General features: G+C 38.9%; 1 protein-coding gene across 3 annotated transcripts in view; it reads left to right on the top strand.

Annotated features, from left to right (window-relative positions):
• Sema3c (semaphorin 3C) overlaps window positions 1-19651 on the top strand; it is a 164002-nt gene that overhangs the window by 59803 nt on the left and 84548 nt on the right. The window lies entirely within an intron of this gene.

The raw sequence follows: 19651 nt of genomic DNA, 5'->3' as shown, positions 1-19651 counted from the left end.
TTTGTTTTGTTTTCTCAAGACTTTTATGTTGAAGTAAAATTTAACACAAGCAAAAACTGCTGTCGTCCTGGCTCAAAGTAGTCCTTAATTTAGAGTCTCACAGAAGGTAAACTGTCAAACCACTGCCTTCTGTTTCCATTGTGGTGAGTCTCATTCGGTCTTTCTGTCTTACAGTGAAGAACAAAGGATTGGCAAGTAAGGTTTCTTAGGAGTCAGGCTTTTCTTTCTTTTAATATAGACTCACTATTGAAACTCCGGTGCTCCAGCCTTTTTAATCTGTATCAGGAGAAATGTACCTCTCACTTGAGATTAACCAGACATCATTGTTTACCAAGAACAGCCATGCCTAATTGTACTAATTGTTGAAAAGTCCTTATTGTCAACTCTGTCTCCCCATACACGTGAAAATGTCCATAATACAACCCACAGACCATATGGAGCACAGGAGGAAGGAAGACCAGGGAGTGGAGGCTTCAGTCTGCCATTGAAGGGGGAACACAATTGTGGAAGGTGGAGGGAAAGGGGCACTGGAGAGGGAGGAAGGAGGGGGAGGAAATATGACTGGGAGTATCAAGAACTGGGGGAGATGTGAGAGAGGTACAAAGAATCAGGAAATTGAACAAAAATATGTAGGGGGGATGAGAAACTGGGGATAGCCATTGGAGGGTCCCAGATACCAGGGAAATGTGAGACTCCAGGCACCCAATGGGGATAACTTTAGCAGAAATGCACAGAGAAGAGGAAGATAGAATCTGTTGCAACCACCTCCAGCAGATAGGCATGGCCCCAGGTCAAGGGATTGGGCCAACCACCCATCTCAAAGTTTATAACCCAGCAATGCTCCTGTCCAAAGGAAGAACAGGGACAAAAAAATGGAACAAAGACTAAAGGAAGGGCCGACTGGGGACCACCCTACCTGGGGATCCATCATGTCTGCAGACATGAAACCTAACATTGTTACAGTGGTCAAAAGGCACTTTCTGACAGGAACTTAGTGTGGCGGTTCCTTGGGAGGTCCGGCCAGCAACTGACCAATGCAGATGTGGATGCTTGGAGCAAACTATCAGACTGAGCTCAGGGAACGTGGTGGGGGAGCTGGTTGAGGGACTGAAGGAGCGGGTGGGGATTGCAACCCTATTGGAAGAACAACATAGGCTGGCCTGACCACCCAGTTCTCCCAGAGTCTAGACCACCAGCCAAGAAGTGTGTACCTGGAGGGATCCACGGCTCCATTTACATGTGTAGCAGAGGATGGCCTTGACTGACAGCAATGGAAGGTGAGGCCCAGGGAGACTCAATGCCTGGGCATAGGTGGATGCTGGAGCAGTGGGATGGGAGAGTATGTGTATGGGAAGTGGTGAGGATACCCTCTTACAGGCAAAAAGGGTAGCTAGCGGGGGAGGGCAGATGTGGGATGGGGGGCTGGAGGGCTGGGGGAGGGATTACTGGGAAATGGGATATCATTTGAGATTTAAATGAATGGAATGATTAGAAAGAAAGAAAAGAAGGAAGGAAGAAAGGAAGAAAGAAAGAAAGAAAGAAAGAAAGAAAGAAAGAAAGAAAGAAGGAAGGAAGGAAGGAAGGAAGAAAATAACCCATGTGCTATGTTCTATTGAGGATCATTTATACATTCTTTACTTGCACATTAATGTAATGGTTAAATGACATGATTTGTAAACAGGGAGATATAGAAACATTATTAATAAATGTGTGTTGATTACATGGCATATAATTCCAGTGCAAGAAATATAAGTTGCACAGGAAGTTCTAGAGTCACAAGCCACTGCAGCAGACATAACAGACAATGGGAAAGTATTAGTGTCTGTGAGGCATTCGAAGTATCTACAGAACATCTGATAATGTCTCATATTTATTTACATTTAAAAACTCTGTGCTCTATCAGCGAGCCCGCATTCCAAAGATTGCAAAGCACTACAGTAATGAAATGTGAAAATAAGAAACAATATTATTGGTAGAAAATATGCACTGTGCTTGTCCTGATCTTTTAAGTAGATATTTTAGGCAGACAGTATGTTATGTATCAGGCATTACTTACCTGGTTTTAATTGTTGGACACAATATTTTTTGTCTAGATGAGGGTTGATAATTACTTTATCAGAGAGAAACAGAATAACTGACCAGTTATCAATGCATTGGGCGCCTACCTTCTCTCCAGCTGATAAGTATGAGTATAACTCATTGTACTTTACAATAGTGATGCTACCGTACCTGAGAACTGGATGCATAGGAAACTTCACTGGAAGGTGAGAGCATTCTGTCCCAGTGTGTTGAAAACATTCAACCTGGTGGACATGATCGCTCATAGTCTAATTTCACTTAAACATACTCAGAACACTCACACTGTAATTTGGAAACTCAAACGGCTGAAATCCTACTTTAAAGCTATGTGCACCGTTGGCCACTTGGCCACTTAAAACTGAGCACATGACAGACCAGGAGTTGCAGTGCTAAGCACAGCCAGATTTCCAAACACAAAGCACTCTTTCTACTGAGTGTCTGCAGCTTTGATACCACTGAGATGCTGATGAAATGTGTGAACTACCAGATATGAGGAACTATCTTCTGTTGAAACACACTAGCTTGCCCTTTACCACATTGGTGCTTCCAGCCATAGCCAAGAACTTTGGGCTAACCCAGAGCTGACACCTAAGAGGTTCACTTCTAGCTCAATACAGGTCAGTTACAAGCCTGAGCTACAGGTTTTCTCAGGGGAACGCCTACCCCACTTTTGACCCTTATCTTGAGAAAATGGCAAAGGGAAATGGCGACTCTTTAAAGGATTGTGATTGGAAGGGCTATAAACGCTGCCTTTTTATGCACACTAATAATCTACTTATTTTTTTTTTTAAGTTCATGTCAGGTCTGCTCCAATAGTCACCTCAGCCAAAGACAGAGAGATGGAAGGTCTTGGAGGCTCTTTGTTGTTTTAGTTCAGAGCATTTTGTTTGGGCTGATACAATGTTGCATAATAATGTGAGAGCTGAGAGTTTATTCTTTTTAATCTCACAGACGCATTTCTAAAACCACAAACATCTTCTTTCAGCATTTTTCTTCATAATTCCTAAGTTATTATCAGACCATATGAATGAGAGGAAAATAATTTCTTCAAAGTACACCTGAGGTTTTATTACAGACAATAAATCATTATTTTCTCGCTGACAGGATACCAGAAACAAGTTTACTCTCTGGTTTGTTTGTTTGTTTTAATCTCTTTTACTGCCCAGAATATATTTGGGAATATCAAATAGCACAAGATATTGTACACGAGGATAAGACAAATCATTTCCAACAAGTAGCAGGAATAAGGTCAGGAATAAACTCTCCTGCATAGCTGCGCTGTGGAGAGCTGCTTCTGGAGAGGGCTCTGTCTCTCCCTGGGAACATCTGGCAGACATCCAGGCAGGGGCTCTGACAAGGGAGCTCATCTACTGCCAAAACAATGTGCCTGGGTCTGCTAGTGACTGGGTAAAGAAATGCTGCATTCTGGTGACACTGTCCATTGTGCTTGTATCAGCTGGTCTGGAAGCTCTAAAGGGGGGTGGAGGTGGGTGGTAAACAAAGGCATTCTGGGTTTCAAGGTGTAGGAAAGCAAGCCATTCCAAACAAAAGTAGGCAGAGGTCCCCTTCAGCTGTATGTTTTCTCTATGTGCCATGTTTTCTCCTATCTCAAGACCACGTAAAAGGTCTTCTGTATCATGGTTTAGATAACTTTCTTGGATGAATTTCCATATTTCAGTCTTTTTCATACATGTCTCCCAGAAGCAAAATTCTAACCTATATTTTCACCATCTCATCTCGTTTCACCTGTATCCTCACATCTGTTTATCTTCCTTCTCTGGAGCATCTCTTCTGGGAAGGTGGAATGATTTCTATGAGAGTTCGTAGCGCCCATCATTTTGAAGATACATTTTATTATACATGAGGGAGAGGTTGTGATAAAACATTATGCAGTTTACTGTTTTAAAAGGAAATACTAAGACTTTAAAATCAAAGAAAATATTTTTCAGCCATAGTAACTTTTTTATATCTTCCAGTCAAAAGCATCGAATGCAATTATTTTCAGTTATGAAAGGCTGGGTTTATGACTTCTGTGGTGTGAAATTCTAAGTGGAAAAAAATCTCATTATAAGTGGTGTACAATGAAGGTCAAGTAAATAATCTTGGGTATTTTTTCCTAAAGAACAGTAAAGAAAATTAGCGTAGATTCTTAAACGATGTAGAGGATTGAGCAATTATCCACTCATGGTAGAATTAGGTAGACACACTGAAGGCTAAATTTAGAAGCTTAGCTGCAAAATGATGTTGCAGATGACATTCAAAAGCTGGATTAAAAGGCAGTAGTATCTGCTGCATTAAGAAACGTGTTGCTGTGAAATATGATGAGGGGAGGGTGTTGAAGTGGGTTTCTGAGTGAACTTTTCAACTCCTGTGTAAAAGACTGCTTTTAGATTCAAGGGAGAACTTCCTGACTTAGGAAAAGGCAAACCTCCTTGATCTACATTCTACAATGAAAGCTGTCATCAGCAGACCTACCCTACATTAAAAAATGAATGCAAATATGGCATGGACAACGACAATTGTCTATGGCATATATGATGCCATAAATTATGAAAAGGGAAAGCAACACTAAATAAAAAATGAATCTGAGGAAGGGATGGAGCAAAGAAACCTCACTGGGAAAAATTTGGACTTCACTGCATTATGTCTCTTTCTAAAGACATTTCAGGAGAAATAATAATCTTTGAAGAATAATAATACTTTGAAGAATAAAAGCATCCTTAACTATAAGAACAGAGGGAATTGAGAATTTATTTTAGTCTCATTTCAAGGAGGGACTAAATGTTTCCACAGACATGCTAAAGGCATGAATTATTTGGCAGAGGAGAACTGGGTGCCTGTCCACTGACATGATCAAGCTTGCTTTTACTCATTGTCTAGATAGTCCCGAAGGCAATAGAATTATCATGTAAACCCAACTTTTAAATAAGTAGGCTCTGTACTCCTATAGAGTAAATAGGGGTGTAACAGGAAATTTCACATTCTTTGTATGTAGAATATTTTAGTCAAGGATATATAATTTCATCAATAGTAGCTCCTACTTAGAGCTATTATGTCAATTATGCAAGCACTAGAGAGACCATAGTCAGGGACAAATTGTAGAAGGTAGGTGGCTTGAAATGTTATAAATTTATCATTCTACAGTATAGTTATTTGGGTTAATTCTTACACTGAATATCAAATAAGCTAGAAATACATATGTTTAGATCTAACTTCATTTACATAACTAACCATCACGTAAAAATCATGTGACTATGGTTTAGACACTAACGTGTATAAAGAAAGAATAGTATACATTCCATCTATAAGAGAGAATAATATAAGAGACAAAGGAGTAGAATATAAATAAGTTTATAAAGAAGAACTCAAAGTTTACATTGGAGTAGGTTTTAAATACAGTCTTGGGAATTCTTAAAATCCAAGTAAAACGCAACAGTAAAACTTTGGTACTTAAATCATTCTGCATTTTGCTATTTATATCAGACACTTTCATTTTCATATAACTGAACCATTTCCTAAGACTAAATCATTTCATTTTATACAAGTAAGATTGAGGCTTAGGTGACATGACCAAAGGTTAAAACGCAGACTATCTCATTTAGAAGGGTGTTGTACCTGTGATGCATGTGCCTTGTATAGAGTGTGCCTTGTATTTAGCAAAACAGAACATGTCATGGGTGGGTCGCCCTTTAGTTGACACAGATTCAGTGTCTCTCCTGTTGACGCTATAAGGCTTACTATAGATGTCTCATTATGAGAAGACTTTTTTTGATAGATCATAGCACTGAATTGTGCTATGTCCTAAATTCTTGAAATGTGAAAGGAGAATTCTAAGTGAAGTTGTTGGTAAATTTATGGAAAGAGAAGGACAAATCCAAAACCTTTTATGCCAAGAGTAATGACTTTCTATAAGTGACAGAGTACACACCTGTCAGCAGTCTATAGTCAGCAAGTAGAGGTAAGAAGAGTATATCTTCACAAAATTCAAAGCAGTTTGGCAAGATTACTAACTCCAAACTAAAGAAATTCTAGTTTGTATTTGGATGGCTGAATTTTAAGTTTTCATTGCCTTAAAATTTACTCTTACTGTATGCTGTAGAATTGAAACAAAGACCCTTCACCAGAGACCATCTGAGAGCAGGCTATACTGCTTCGACCTTAAATTTCCTGCCTGGTAAAAGGAAAATACTACACAGCACTGAGACTTGTGATCAATAGCTCTTTTTGTTCTCTTTTGCTTTCCTATGTCAACATAGAACAGAGAATTCAAGACTTTACCGAGGTCCATTTAAGTAATTTTCATTAAACACATAGAATCAGGCAGTCTCTTAAAGTATTTGAGACTTTTTAAAATACAAGCAGTTACATTTTAAGCTGTACCCAACGGTATGGATAAGTGAATTTATTTTGCCTAATACAGACCTGATGTGAGACACTCAAGCTATAGGAGTTCTACAGGAGTGCGCTGCAATGCTAAGAGCTCAGAATGGGTTTGCACAGCCCTTCTAGAACATTCGAGTCAAATGTTCTAGTGCTACAAAGACACCCTTTCCTTTTTCTCCCTCAGCAGTGTTTTGCTATTGGATGACTGAAATGTTTGACCAGTTTGAGGATGATTAACACACTGGTCAGAATATAATGGTGACGTCAGCAGTTACACTGCTCAGAACGATGCAGTGCAACTACACCTGTTCCGCTGTCATTTGTTGACTTTAGCCTAAGAGGTCAAACATAAGAGATGGATAGTATCAATATCCTTACTTTATCCATAAGAAAATTAGGCTGCAGGGACCAGAGTTATTACTAGTTACACAAGTGTGTTCACCTTTACCACAGGGCCCACATTATAGACTCTCCCATGCCTTATAAGATGATAATAAAGGTAAATGTTATTTCAGGTAGCACTTTTCACAGCAATATGGGGGAAACATTTTGTCCATGAGTGTTATTGGTAACTTTTAGGGGGAAATTTGCCAGATGGGCCTTTGGAAACAGAGCTGGTGGTGAGGGGGTCTTAGGCTAATATAAACACGTAATACTGTGTAGGGAAACAGTTTTGAAGCTCGAGTAATTGATCACATCATGAATGTTTCAATGGCTGATCTATGTGGAGCTAATGACCAACCCCGGAGAAAAATCTCGTCAGTGCAGCAGTTTTCACTCTACAGGGCTTCGGGAAGTGCCATGTTTCTACCTCACACATTGTTCAGACTCTTGCTAGCCTCCTTAGGGAAGGAGGAAAATCAACAGCTGTAAATCATCACTGATCTTCACGAGTTTTAATGGGTCTTGGTTTCAAATATGCTGCACTGTTAGCACCATTTACAAATGTAGATTTCCAATGCACATTTTGCAAGTTAGGTACTGACACCAGTTCTGCCTCAAATCATATATGTAAAAAGAATTTTAGACCAAGTCTAGAAATAATTAAAGATTGTCAGATATGACTGTGTTAGAGATTATTATCAACATGGTTTCTTTACATGAGATGTTGGGTGGTCCTCCTCAAGAAGATAGTCCTGATTTATGAATCTAGGAAAGACATCAACCTTGGGAGAACCTAGCCCAACTTTGGGAGTGGCCTTGATCCTCAAGCTAGATTGATAAGGTCAACAAATAGCTCTGAAATGATTCTGTAACTAACTCCTTGTGAAAAAAGTCATTTTTACCCCTAAGAAATACTATGTGAAATTTGCATATCTCATTTGCATTGAAATATTTAAAATAAAAGCTACCTCAAGGGACAGGGAAGGAAGCCAAGCCCCTTGGCTGAGGATGGTCTCACCTTCCACAAAAACCAGAGAACTCAGTTCTCCCAGATACCTGCACTTCGTAAGACCAAGTTAGTAGGATTGTGCTGTGATTAGACACGACACTGCTTGTCAGATGTTAATAGAATATACAGGTATATTTGTGTAGATAGATTGCTGGAACAAAGTTTGTTGTGTGCGTGGCAGATCAAAGAGGCCAATTGGTGGAAATCAAGGGAATCGTTTCTATTTTATCATTTACTTTTATATTGATAATAAGAATGATATATGTTAAAATGTTGAGGGCTTAAATTCGTTTGTACGACAGACTACACTACGATAAAGATAAGGCATTATTATACCAGTTTTTAGTAAGTGCAATTAGTACTGAAACAATTCAGGACTAATATTTTAAAGCCCAATCCTTTATTTAAAACTGAAACTCCCATCTCGATGTACGGACCCCCAGCTATGATTTAGGGCTACTTGACTGTGACCCTTCACACTTACTACCTTACTCAATCTGCTCCGCAGTCCCAGCAGATAGGTATCATTCTAACCACCTTTCACCTAAGGATGCTTAAGCGGCCACAGTTTAAATAACTTAGGCAGCATTGCTAACCAAATGCAGAGCCAAGATCTGAGGATAGATCTGTCTTCCAAAGCCAGATTTCGTTCCAGGAAAATGGATTAGATTAGCAACAAAATCCATTTATCTGTACGTTTTTCGAGTAAGTTGATTTTAAACTTGGATTGTCTAAAATTTAATTTTCTCTGATTTTTTAAAATACACCCTTTGTTATTTTTCACATCCACTTTTTTTTTTTTTTTTTTTTTTTTTTTTTTTGCCGACAGTAACAACGCTTGCAGTGTACTTTAATTTGGGGAAGTACAATGTGTCATCTGCCATGAATACAAACCAGAGGCAAATACCTGACTGGAAGCCTCTGCCTGTTCTTCTCCCTGTACAGCAAGGTGGCTTACTAGACTTAATCACATTAAATCACCTAGATGGTTGAAGAATCAGTCCCTCACCTCATCTCTGCTACTAAAACCTGCTATTTTGATCGATAAAATGGATTTTTCCTTTTAAGACTCATGGATTGAAATGGCTATAAGTAAATGGAATAAAACATTTCCATACATCGAAAGTATGACCCTGATTCATTAATATTCAGATTGAATTTAATAACTCTGACACTTGCCATATCCTCTTTTACATGCACTTATTTCTACCATTTTTAGATGAGCTCTATTCCCTTTTGTATGTCAAAAATTAAAGGGACAGTCATGGCTAATGTTTACACCAGGGAGGCAGCAGCATTTTGTAAAATAAACCTTGAGTCCTGCTTTCTGACTCTCTCCTTGAAGCACATGAAGAAAAATGATAAATATTATGTTTTCAGAGGAAAAACAAAAGAAGCGTAATAGTAATACTGAAGTCTTCTTGTGAAGCACTGAGTGATACATTCTCAGCTAGCATCCCAAGAAAGGGAAAAATCAAATGGTTTCCCAGTATAGCATGAAGGTAAGGGAATACTTATGATTTAAATCCATGGGGAACATAGGTGACTCCTTTGCTATTCTCTTGAACATAATCAAAAGGCAGTGAAGCACACTAACAATGGCTGAGTAGTGGACCCTGCTATAGTGACCGATTTTATGTTTTAGACTGTCTCAGGAGAGACAAAGACAGCACAGAAAACAGAGCGGTGCTTTGCACTGAAGACTAACCTACGTGTTTAAAACAAAATGAACTTGTTCTCTTCAGCTCTCCAAATTTGTGTCTTGTTTTAAAGCCAAGTGCAATAACTTGGCTAAGCCATGAGTCACATGGAGCAAAATAATATTTAGATAAAATGGCTGTCACTTTAGGGCAAATATCTCCATATCTCTTTGTTCCTAATGTCTGACACTTTAAATTTGAGATGGTGCAATACACAGTTTATTATATTTTTCCTATACTCAAGTTAAAAATGGACTTTGAAAGGCATCAAATGAAACAGTAGTTCAAGAACTCACAATGGTTGTGGAAGCTAGGTTGCTTAGTCCTGAGTAATGTAACTTACTCAAAAACTGGGTGGTCTTATTTTGAAGGAATTACAGATAAAGAACTTTTGGCAGTATGTAGTTTCTTTCCAGTTAGCAATTTGCATTTCCTTCTTCATGTATTTCAATCCTTTGGTAGGTACCATACAAGAGAAGCCTACTTGAGCTTGTATATGTACCACAGTGGTTTGTTCAGAAAACTCACACACCCTAAGCATTAACCAGAGAGTAATTCCAACTATATGAACTTACAGAACACTTAGAGACCTCTCAGTACCCCTCCATTTCTAGGTGAACAAATCATTAAGAAAATTTATTCATAGATCAATATTTCCCAGATCTTTTCTATGTGTATTTTATCTCTGGAGACATGCGATAATCTTGGAATACATATAGTCTCATCTTTATGTCTTAATATTTCATGGAAAACAATCTCATCCAATGAGGTCACTAGGTAAGACTGCCATTCCAAAACTTCATCCATGATTATCTTACACCTTCTCAGAATTGTTGTTGCTGTTGTTGTTGTTGTTGTTGTTGTTATCTTTAGTGACATGGAAACAATCCAGCAATGTGCAGTTGGCATTTAAGAATTTGCATCTTTAAAGGCTGTTTGTAAGAGTCAAGGACATTGTAGTTTTTCTTTGCACATTGATGGATACATGCTTCTTCCCAAATTGTCTTTGTTATTCCCAAACATACCAATTCATCCTTTGACTCTTCCTCAGCCAGTCTAGTTTTCTACGTAAGCTATGTGTGTTCCCTGGGAAATGCCTTTCGCTTCAGTGACTTTATTTGTCTTTAACTCAGTGTTTGATAGACACTTCCTGGACTCTGATAAAAGGCAGTTATCCTTGGCAAAACCATTTTATCCTTTTCTCCATTTTATTTAATACAGTGAGCCTTAGAATTGAGAATAGTACTATTTGGTGAATGAAGAAAAGTCAAGTATTTCCTTTTGTCTAACTATGAAGTCTTAGTCTTTGTTCTCCAGTATTATGGAGTTATCTTGTTCTCTCTCTCTCTCTCTCTCTCTCTCTCTCTCTCTCTCTCTCTCTCTGTGTGTGTGTGTGTGTGTGTGTGTATCTCCCCCCAAGATGACCTTTGAAGATACCAAGATTTTCCTTTTTTTTTTTGTTTTGTTTGGGGTTTTTGTTTGTCTCTTAGTTTTGTACATATTGATTGGGTGAAATATCATCTGTTGAAAGGTGAAATGAATATGCATCAAATAATAATTTATTAAGTAGCATAACAATTTATTCATAATGTATAAATGTAGGCTTTTTGTGTAGAGAGAACCATAGCTAGAAGTACTGAAGGTGTTCTTAAAAGTCAACTGGGCAGACCTCATCCAGCATGTGATACCTCTTACTTTTATTGCTATAAAGTCTGTTACCTAGAAGTTCCACCCAAAGGTTACCATGTGTCCTATGAGGTCCTGCTTAAATAATGGAAAACAAACAAATTGTGGAAATGTGGAATAGACAAATGCTAAATATTGCTGTAAGAATCATTGCTGATGCTGTTATTGTGGGAGGTGGAAAAGAATAGATTCATGTTTCCTTCCTAGGAATTTGTTCACCAGAAGACCGAGGTCCAGCCCTCATCCCTGCCCAACTCACACACACACTGCTTGAAGTATTTCTCTTTGTCATTAAGTTTGTCCAACCACTCAAGGACTTTGAATATTCATGTTTTACATTATTCCCGTCCTCATCTTATTTGTAATTGTTAACTAATTCCTTTAAGAACATGAAAAACATGAAAAATATTCTATAAATCTTTGGGGCACTTTGGGATCACTTTTACTGAACACCTCACTCCAGGGCATCTTTACCAGAGATGTTTAGTCTGAAACCCTAGAACGCAGCTGTCAGGGGGAAAGTGCTTACTGTTTCATAAGTTTGTTTCTGTATTCACATCATCTCAAATGGGAATACTGAAATAGGTATCTTCTGAATGAGGAGCAGGATGAGTGTGGCTGTTAAGTACATCTATGCTATTCTCCTAAATTTAGGAATAGGTTCAGATTTGAGTCTCTCTTCCAGAAGTTACGTCCTGCCCTGTCAGGGTCTCAGAAGGCATCCAAGAACTGAATCTTCTTTATGTCAAGTGAACTTGACTATCAACTACTCCCCAACAAGGGTTTGTGCCCAGACCCTGTCAGACCTAAGTGAGCTTAGAAGAAAAGTCAGAAGTTAAGATTCCTCATTGAAGTGAAGCGCTTATCAGAAATACAATATAGATTCAATAGGAAAAGAAAAGTATTGTTCTTTTCTGTAAATCTTGAGAAGAAAGTCTTGTTCTTTTATGTAATCTTATTTATCTTGAAGAAAATATACAATTTTAAGGATGTAACTGTACTTCTAAGAAAAGGTTTTAGGAATATTCTTACTCCTTTAAGATTCATAAAAGAACATAAAAAGTATATCAGACTTGGAGATATTCCAAAATAATATAAATATTTGTAATGGGTGATAGAATTGCAGAATTGTTTTCATAGGTATTTTGCTGCTATTGGGAATGTAAGAGTTCATTGTCGTTTTTAATTTTTTTAGTTTGTTGTATCCCTGTTATGACAAAGTCAATGGGTAGAGAAATAGTTCAATTTGTACCTGGAGTGGAAATATGCCATTGTCACTGGAAGGGCATGGTAGCAGGAATAGGAGCAATTCACCCATAGCTGGAAAGCAGAAAGATGGATGCTTCTGTTGAGCTTGCTTTCTCCTTCTCATTCAGAGGGGATGCCCAGCCCTAGTGACCTATTGCCACATTGTTGTGGATATAGTTTATTGCTTATAGTACATTGTGTTCCCAAATTACATGGGAATTCGCTTGTCTACAGGTAAGATATCATGGGTGCCTGTCCCCAGGTGGCTCTACTTGGTAAATAAAGTTGGTGGTGGCTAATGGCTGGGCAAAAAGTCAAAGGTGAAACTTTAGATTTCCCAGGTAAGAGAACCAGGGAAGAAGAAGAAGGATTGAGTTCCTCCATGACAGGGAAGAAGGAGCACCAGACAGGAGAGCTACAGAAGACAGAGTAACAGTCATGTAAGAGTTGAGGAAGAGTAGCCCCAAAGGGACTTCCTGCCCCCGATTGTGTCTGGAGTAGCAAAGATGGATTATAGATTTTTAGTTAAGTAATAATTCAGGAGTATCAGTGGGGAGGTGTTAGCAACATGAAAAGTTGGGAGTGAGCGACCCAGCCATTGAGCTGCTTAGGAGACATTAGGACACGTCTTTGTGTGTGTGTGTGTGTGTGTGTGTGTGTGTGTGTGTGTGTGTTTCATTTGAGAATCCAGAGCATTTTGGCAGGTGGTAAGGAACACACACCATCACTGGAGAGGTGATTTGGGTAGCGATATTTACTAATACAATACAGGAAGTACTGCAAGTCGCCCCATTTCAATAAACCTAATCTAGTTAATCCCTCTAAGACATATCCAGAGGATAACTCAGTCTGTATAAATCTTCACAGTCATCTAAGTGGCTTGTCTTCTACAGTACTCTAGATTGTAGCCTGTAGAAAACATCAACGATACCATGATACCATTAAATGACAACATTCTCTCTTGAATTTTCTAGACGCTGCTTCGAAGGCACAGAAGTAGTGTGTGTGTGTGTGTGTGTGTGTGTGTGTGTGTGTGTATGTGCATGTGTGTGTGTCTGTGTGTGTGTGTTTGTATGTGTGTGTATGTGTGTATGTGTGTGTATGTGTGTGTGTGTGTGAGAGAGAGAGAGAGAGAGAGAGAGAGAGACAGAGACAGAGAGAGAGAGACAGAGAGAGAGAGTTTTGAAAACCCTACATGGACGTAATATGAATTAAAAATTCAGCAACTGACTGAAACGTTGACTTCTCATATTCCGTTCCACAGACTCTTCATAATAACTTCTTTAATCAAACCCTTCATTTTCTAAGTGGATGGAACTTTCTCATTTTTACAGATTCATGACCAGAGTTTTAGATTACAGACATTAAATACCTTAAACTGATTAGCAGAAAAATACAACATGAATGGAAAAATCTTTTGTCCCCTATTAGGAATCTTGAATTTAAAAAAAAAAGGTGTATTTTAACATTCAGAGCTGTGTCATCTTCTGACTGTCACACATGGTATTCTGAACCTTTGCAAAACTACTACAAGAGGGAAAAGCCCAAAGAGAAATAAGGCAATTTCAGCAACAGAAGATCTGTCAGGATCTGAAAATGCAAGTCATTGTCAACAACTCAGACTCATTTAAGTTATGTTCAAGTTCTTATTTGAGTCATGCATACAGTCAGAAAATAGCAGGAAGAATCGTCTGATCCAGAAGAATAAGGTATCTCATGGCCTTGAGGCACAAAAAAGGAAGGCAAGTTTGAAGATGAAAGGGGGGGGGGTATAATAATTACACAAGTAGCCATGACTGGTTTTATTTACTGAAGTGATCTACCTAACTCATAGCAGGTATTGAGGGCCAGGTTAAAATATTGGACTTGTTTCCAAATGTAATGGAATGCTAGTTGAGAAAGTTATTAAGTGGGAGCTTTCAAGAATAGTGAGTGTATAACTTGCCATCTAGACCATGAGTGTTTCAAGAATCAAAGGGGCATTATTGGCAATTACGCTGGAAAAACAGGCACAGACTGGGTCTGTCTGTGCTGAGCTGCAGTGAGACTGGTTCTTCATAAAGGCCCCTGTATGTTTGTTAAGCTTCTCCCTTATGCAATGCCTGGGAAATCCATTTTGCGTCACAGTCGCCTTTCCTTGGCCAGACTTACTGAATAGGGCTGCTTCCCTTGGTCCTGCTTTCATCCATGTGCTACTTTAGTTCCTTTGCTGTAATCTCATTCATCCACCAAAAACCAGAAGAAAGAACCTTTTATCTTCTGCATGAACCATGCATGATCATACTTTCTGCACCAAGCCTCCAAGCCCTGGTTAAGAACGGCACCACTAGGCTGTGTCAGACTTGAGCACCAGTTGCTTGCAATGTGTCTTTGAGTTTTTGAAAGGGGCAAAGAAAATTCAATACACTGAAGCATTTACAATGCCTCTTTAATTCTGCACAGACTCCTGTGCAGGGCAAGAACATACCAGAACTCCAAGGGTGCTGTGTCTTTACGTCTAGTAAAAGGGGGTGGGGCTCTCTAGTTCTACTCACAGTTAAGAACTATCTTCACTTTGCAAATATTCCAGTCTCGTGACTTGGTTTAGGATGATCAGTGAAATTCATTGAATTTCAAGGCTTTGAGGGCTGGATACAGGAGTTTTCAATAGAAATTGAGTGAGGTGAGTGTTTAAAGTTGCATGCCTTACTCTACTGATGAGCCCACATATGGCTGCTATTTGGGGCTGTTAATTTTGAGCAAATGTGATTTTAACAACCTGCCTGCGGCTCTCTGTTTACATTAGGAATTAAGAACTATAATTTTACCGAGCTGCCCTTTCAACTCCTTATCTACTCTTTTTTTTAACCAAAGGGACAGGTAAAATTCAGTTTCTAACCCAGTTTCAAAACACTGAGCCTCAAGGAGCCTTCTCTACTACATAAAAATCTAAAACAAGACACCAGAAGAGGAAATTATCCTGTCAGAGTCACTATCTCTGAAGTGAAAAGCACCAAAAGCTTTGAAATTTGTCCTTGCTTTCTGTCCGAGGCTCAGTAGAAGTTTCTCCTAGACTTTCTGCAGGCTCCATAAAAGCAATAGAACAAAGGGCGGTGGGGTTAAGTTGTCGCAAGAGCTTATCTTCTTACCTGCATCTTGTACTTGTGCAAATCATCTAGCCTACAGTGCTAAGCGGGCCATAAGTATGTGCTGAATAAATAAACTGCTGGCATAGCCTGAGCTTTAAATATAATTAATGAGTAACCATTATATCTGCCTCTAACTGGGAAAGACCTGGGAATTGATTTCCACCGCAATAATTCTTTACCTAATCAGGACTTTTATAAAAGACAAAAGGCAGTGTAGTATTCTTAGAAAATGATTTCCCTTAGTAGGGAGTGTGAGTAATGTTTATCATTCATAAAACGATCCCCATGCATTCTACCAAGATAACATATCTGAACACATGAATACATTTTCAATGATGAACACTCTTCACAATATAGTTACACCACCTCTCAACACTAAATTATTACTATTGCTGGTCTAAATGACTTCTCATGTGGTTAGGAATATTGCATTACTGACAGACATAATATGTTGCACACTGACCCATATTCTCATTGCTGGAATGATATTTTCAATACTGCAGGCTGGGGAGCTTATCTTGCTAGGGACTCTGTTGTCCTCTCAGTTTTATTTACATTCTCAAGGCTCACAATGATTTCTTTTATGCAGAAATCTCCATCTGAGCTTTGGCGTAAACTACATTACAGTAATTTTCCATCAAGTACATCTACTATAATGTGGCGATCGGGGCAGAAATATGTATTTCTTAATGCTCTTTCCCAGGAGATTTTTCTCAGGAACTTGGAGACCCCTGCTGCCCTTTGTGGAGCCACGGAGTTTTCTAAGTTTTCTAGCACTACAAACTGTGTCCTCAGCCAAGCTCGTTCTCAATCATGTCAGCATGTGCTGAAAAACAATGCCACAGACACGATGCTGTGCCAAAGGATGTTATCATTATTGGTATTTAAAGGAAGTTCAGGTCAGCCTCATTTGTGGCCTTGTTTAGAGACAGTCCTTACTGAAAAGAGCAATGTCTTTCCTTCACTGTAATACAATAATTAGGTCAGCCATTTCCTGTGAAACAAAGCCACTGAGCTATGGCTCCTCATATGGATCTACATAGAAAGAGAAGATAGATTCTTGGGGTATTCTTTTTATGAATGGAATTCTCATGGCTTTGAACTCTCTCCTTTTCCTTGCCCATAGTTCCCAAGCTCAGTTATCTCTACTCACAGTAACTTAAAGTAGCATTTTAACAAAATACCCTGGGTTTCCATCACAGAAGTGACAGCTGGGAAGTAAATCTTCCTGGATAACAGCTGTCAACTGCCAAAGGGCTGCAGATAATTAAATCTGAAAGTGCTTTATGGTCAGAAGAGCCAGATAAAACTCCCAGACCAGAAAGGCCTTTAAGTTGATGTGGTTACCGCCCCCTCTGGCACCAACTTAGTTCACTGGTGAAGCAGGTAGAGAAGACCTGCAAATTGCACTCAGTATTTATTTCCTAGCTAGGATCATATGCTGGATTTTATTTTAATGCAGACTGGGCCACAAAGTGGAGAAAGAACCTAAGGAGGTAGGGAAGGCAGAGGAAGGAAGGAGAAAAGGGAGGCCTTGGAGAAACTAACTACAATATGTTATATATAAACTGTAGTAGCCAGGTGAGAGGGTGACATGGGCTGTAAATACAAGATAGAACTGTTAGCAAAACAGCCTACTCAAGGTTTCTAAAAATATACAGATGTTTTGGCTGTGAATTAGTCCACCAAATGTGCTAGTCCGTGTTTTCTCTGTAACTATTAACCCAAAGTTAATATTACTAATTTCATAATAACAGGAACTTTAACATGTTTACTCATTTAAAATCTCTCCATATGTTAATTCATTTGGTTTCCATGGGGAACATTCATTAGATGTTACTGTTGCAATAGGAACATGTGTATACACAGACATTGATATATACACATATGTACGTATTTAGCAATAATAATCCAAAATAGAGTCCATTATGTAAGTGCGAATGGGAAAGGCTAGAGGGAGACATAGGAGGAGACAGGAGAAAGGACAAAGTGATGTAATTATATCTAATTAAAACACAAACAGAATTTAAACATTAAAAGGAAAGTTAGCTGAGCAACCCATACAGAAGCCATGGAGCACCCATTAGTGAGCAGTGCTTCTCCACAGTCTATGCCTCAGTTCTTGGCTTCCTTTTCCTGCTTTGGCTTTTCTTAATGCTAGCAGATGGAAATGTAAGAGAAATAAATAATCTTATACACACACACACACACACACACACACACACACACGCACGTACACACACACACACACACATGCACACACACATGCACACACACCATAAAATCTAAACTCTTACTCATTTACTGAAATGGAGGCACAGGAAGTTTACTTTGTTTATTTTTAAGCACAGCCATATATCTGATTTTGTTATCATTCCACACTATTGACTGACCATATGTGAACTATATCACAGCACCATTCTGAAGTGGCGAACTTAACAATCCTGGCTAAATCTGAGTCTGCTTGGCCTTCCCATGAGGTGTTCTGATGCTCATAGATGGGATCCTTTACTTCCTACAACAATCTTTACTGTGTTTCATTTTGCTGAAAGGCAAACTGTGGCCATCAACAATCATTCTCGAAAAATGACTTGTGGTCTATGCCTACAAATGTAAAATTAATATTTCATGAAATCAGAAACCTTAGAAAGCGCCTACTTTCAAAGCTCGCCACTGTGTAAGATCATCCGCACAGGACAAAGGAATATAGGAAAGTCTGAAAAGAAGTCTTAGGTTTTGTATCTGAGCCTCTTGTCTGCAGAGAAAGCTGCCTGCGACATGAATGTTGATTTCCGTATTGTCTCGGTGCCTTCTGGCTTTCAGTGTTCCGCTCACAGACAGATAGTCAATGCAAAAGGAGCAGATTAATGGACTCGAGTCACTGATCATTGGGAGGTTATAAATCTGAGGATGCAAATATCTGGATCTAGGCTTTCCGTTCGACATATTCATAGATATATTGTCATTCAAATGGCATTGCCTCTTGAAGGAGAAACAGGAAAAGAATCATTTCCAAGTAAAGTATATTAAGGCAATGGAAATTGCTTTGAGGAAAAGTGTCAGTTCTTCAGTTATTTGGAGATGGTACTAAAACAGCGAATGCACTGAATTTGAGGATAAAGCATAAATAAGAAGTAGCACATTCTTCATGCCATCGATGTCTCTTCCTACTAACTGCAGATATTTAAATGTACTTTAACTGGCTGATGACTTTTGCCAATAAATTTGAGATTCTCGCAAATGAGAATGATTTCTGAATCTCACAGATCAGCGTAAAGTTTTCCTTGCTGATTTCTTTCAGCAGAAAATCAAAAATTAAAAATCTATGCTAACAAATATTACTTTTAAGTTGATTTTTAAATTTAATTTTTAAGAACTTGGCTTATGAATATTTCATCACTTGACTTCCTCCCTCCTCACTCTCCAACTTCCCCCATATCCTCCACTTCTGAACTCATGTTCTTATCCTCTTTAATTGTATACACACAGACACAGAGAGAGAGAGAGAGAGAGAGAGAGAGAGAGAGAGAGAGAGAGGGAGGAGAGGGAGAGAGAGAGAGGAGAGAGAGAGGAGAGAGAGAGAGAGAGAGAAAGAGAGAGAGAGAGAGGTCACAGATGTGCACACACACATTTAATGTTGCTTGTCTGTATATGTCCAAGGATGACTACTTTATATTGAAAAACCTATGTGGGTGCTTATTAGTAGAACAGATTGAGTCTTCCTTTCTTGATAGCCACGGACCACCAGTAGCTGTTCATCTAGTGGGAGGAGTTTGTGGAGCTCCCTTAGTTCATGTTGAAATGTCAATCTGTGTCACAGGTGCTCACTCAGGTCAGGCACTTACATTGTTGGGAGTCTTTGGCTACGTTTTCCTTGTCTAGAGGGTACTTTCTAGCAACAGGCATCCTGGTCCTATGGTATTATGATGTTTCTTCCTCCCCTTTTATAATGTGATTTATGCCTTAGGTGGAGAAGTTGCAGTTCTGATGTATAAATGCTGTTAGACACCACATGGACACTTATTCTCAGCATT

The sequence above is a fragment of the Rattus norvegicus genome, chromosome 4, assembly GCF_036323735.1.
Source record: "Rattus norvegicus strain BN/NHsdMcwi chromosome 4, GRCr8, whole genome shotgun sequence".
In the NCBI taxonomy this organism is placed as follows: Eukaryota; Metazoa; Chordata; class Mammalia; order Rodentia; family Muridae; genus Rattus; species Rattus norvegicus.
Note: the sequence above shows the minus strand (reverse complement) of the source record. Positions and strands in the feature narration are given on the sequence as shown.